Source organism: Trachymyrmex septentrionalis, unplaced genomic scaffold (genome assembly GCF_001594115.1).
Source record: "Trachymyrmex septentrionalis isolate Tsep2-gDNA-1 unplaced genomic scaffold, Tsep1.0 scaffold148, whole genome shotgun sequence".
Classification (NCBI taxonomy): Eukaryota; Metazoa; Arthropoda; class Insecta; order Hymenoptera; family Formicidae; genus Trachymyrmex; species Trachymyrmex septentrionalis.
In genome coordinates this window covers 925,902-929,421 of record NW_017304631.1, presented here as the reverse complement: position 1 = coordinate 929,421, position 3,520 = coordinate 925,902, and the positions used below count along the sequence as shown (strand labels likewise).

Genomic DNA, 3,520 nt, shown 5'->3' with positions numbered 1-3,520 from the left:
GAATCATGATGGAACAGTACCCGATGCTCCGTTATTTTTGTTACGGACGGTCTTTTAATAGACTCCGATCTTTGTGTATGCGTGAAAATTGACTTTGCTATATTTCGTTTCGTTTCGTTGCCGCTTCGTGTTTACGCGCGAAACGAAATGTACGTAGAGAGAACGATATAAAAGTTTCAAGATCGATAAACAATTAGACAAAAAAGAAAAAAGAAAAAAAAAACTATCGGCTCCGAGGGATCTGCGGTATCGAGAATCATAATAAAGAGAGCCAGCTTGGCGGAACGGAGGAATCAAGGCTCTTAGGAGTCAAGGATCCTACATTAGTAATAGCGAATCTGTTCTTACAGTTTTCTAATGACAACGAAAATAGAAACCTGACAAATTACTGTTATGTCGTATATAATTATGGCTGACGAGTAAGAAAGTCGAGAGCTCCCGTAGTGAAAGTAACGTGCAACTCTGATAGATATTATCCCGTAACGAACTGCTACATACGAACGTACACGTGCGACGTGTATTTTATGTTCCACGTTCGTTTCGGACATCTCGATATCGTGTCCTAATTGCATTTCGTATCGGAAACGGTACGAAATTTCTCCACTCTGTGTGTGTGTTTGGGGGTGGGGGGGGGGGGGTGTGGGTCCTTCACGCGAGGCTTTAATCTAGTTCCCCAGATTCGCGCGAGTTAGTTGCTGCGCTATCAAGCCAAGTGCATTAATTATTTTTCTGACGTTTGACACACGCCGGCGCCGCGCCGATTACGTACACACGACGACTTATCTTCGCTTTCTACATGAAAATGAGGGGAAGCAGCCTGGAAAAGTACCGTTACAACATTTCCTCGGCGATTATCTTGGAAAGTTCGCGCGATCCCCCGCTGATCCCCCGCCGACTGATGCAGTTAGTGTTAATGCCTGATAAGAATCTGACCGGGTCAACAGTGATTCTCATTCGCCTTAACCTAGTTAGGCACCAGGCCTGGATGGGCGCAGACCGATCTGTGCCATGATTACGGGCGCAAATCGTGCTGGTAACGATAACGATAACCAGTGCAATGCCAACGCCAGCATGTCATTGTCGCTGTAACGTTAAATGGAATCGCGCGCGTTTCAAATGTCGCGAAAGGTAATACGAGTGCTTTGATGATTTAATAATATAATATTAGTCGAGTGTTAATCGTTATTCAGATTACGCTTCATTTTAGTCGTAAATTTATTTTCATTTATGTAGACGACACGTTTAATAGCAATATATACTTTTCTATTTTTCTCTTTAAGCAAAATCGATGTATCTTATGACAAATAAATGATGTATCGTATTATCTAAAAATACTGCGCGATTCTACGTCTACATCATAATTTAGTTGGATCACTGTTATTTTTATTAACATTGCCGGAGGTGCCAATTTTATTATTTCTCATTTTTATTTTTGTATTAACGAAGGGAGTTATTTTCATAATTATGTTACTATTTATATTACGACCCGAAGAAGCGTCGAAACGTCGTTTATTAATTTCATTATTGACATAAGTTATTCTACATATATATTATTATTATAATATTGCGCCTAATTAATTGCGTTTGACTCTCTCATTTGCTTTTTTGTACATACTTTCGATCATTTATGAATTTCGAATCGTCCGTTAATTGTAATTTTTAGAATTATTTCTATTATATTTACTTTAATATCTTTAATATTCTATTGTGTATATTTATAATATAAGAAAGACGGAAAAATCGAAATGATTAGTCAAAATGGCACCATCGGCGGGGTTCTTAAATGTATTTCAGAGAGAATTCAAGAGAGTCGCGTATTTCAATAATGAAATCCATCCGCAGTTTAACTCGACGATTTTTCATTGGACAAATTATCTATCATAGAAAAAAAAAGGGGGTTATAAATACAGTACACGTACTGATACGATAAGCAGCATAACTTTTTAACTTACGACGCGGCAAAATAGCCGCGTTAAACGACTCGAGCTGGATTAAGGAACTTTCCTTTCGAGTGAGATACGAGATGGACGCGAAGCACGATTCTGATAACGTAATCACCGCGGGACGAGAGGACCAGAGGTATGTGCAACGATCGAATCGCGACGTGACAAAAGTCCAAGAACAACGTCAATTCGTTTGGAATTCGACGAATATACAAAGTGGGCCCTCGATCCTCCCCTCCGCCCCCTCCCCCCTACCTCCCCCCCCCGACTACATACATTTAGCTTGTTGTGTTTCCCGGTTGCTCTTTTGTAACTCTCGCCCGGATTCCTCAAATTAACGCGCTCTGTATATCTTCCAGCTTTTATCAACGTTCGTCAAGGTGGAGTACACCGCGTGAATTATACGTGAGAGGCGAACGATACCGAAAACAGTGGAGCAGTGCGAAAGCGTTGACGATGGCGCATATCTGTAAATTCAGCGACGCCCAGGTAGAGTTCGTGAGTGTTGCATCCGAGATAAATTCTTCCAGCGATCTTCGCTGTCAACTATCTCTGTTTCCGTGCGTTCAACGCACGGATATACGGCGAGATGGAAAAACTGGCCGATAAACGACGATGCGTATTTATTACGTCATGACGCACATCGTAATGTCGTCGTCGTAGAAACATAATCCAAATATGCGTTACAACAGTAACGGTAGACAGCAGCCAGCTGAAGAGCTTACGAGGGAAGTGTTAGGTACATCGATGACGGATGATAAATCCGTCTATTAAACTCCGACAAACTAATTATAGCGACCGGTGATTAATGCGACCGTTGGCCGCATTTGTCGACCGCCTGACCGGTGCTAAATCATTCGAGACACAGTTGAGATGGGGAATGTCGCGCGCTAGAACATTGTTGAAGCGTACCGTTGATTGGCAGCGGGTTGCCAAGATGCCCTGTAACACACTCGGGCATCAAAGTGCACAACGCGATAAGTAATTGTATATATTCGCTCGTAGTATATTCCACGAATATTCTGACGTAATAATCGTTCTGAGATCATCTCGTTATTATTCACGTAACGTTAGAGATTGTTATCACTTGGAAAGTCATCAGCAGGTACGTCGAGAGCGCTTATAAGTGTTTCCTCCGAAATTATCTTTCCTGAGATAATACTGTTTCGAAAAAAAAAAAAAACAGAGACGAGAGACCGAAGTACCGAGTACTATTATCGAAAGTAATCTGTAATCTTTCGACTGTATGCTCGATCTCGATCCCCAAGCTTGAAGTGCTTACGAATTATTATTCACGCTAAAAAAAAAGAGAGAGAGAGAGAGAGAGAGAAAAGAGGACGCCCGTGTTTAAGTGCCCTCGTAAAAATTATCAACGTGAAATTTCCAAAAAATGTAGAGGCAACCAGTCGCGTGTACATGTGATTCACGGCTTCTCGGCGTCGTGCGTACACGCGACCTTGAAATCCGTATACGGATTTTTGCAGGCGATCGCACAGCCGCCCGTTCTGCATACGTGTCATTGCGTGGTTTAGCGTGGAAAAATTAGCGTGGAACGGTTTCCCCCGCCTCCGCTGAAA

At 42.0% G+C, this 3,520-nt stretch overlaps 1 protein-coding gene across 2 annotated transcripts in view; it reads left to right on the top strand.

The window, feature by feature from the left end:
• LOC108745784 overlaps nt 1-3,520 on the top strand; it is a 28,770-nt gene that overhangs the window by 5,716 nt on the left and 19,534 nt on the right. The window lies entirely within an intron of this gene.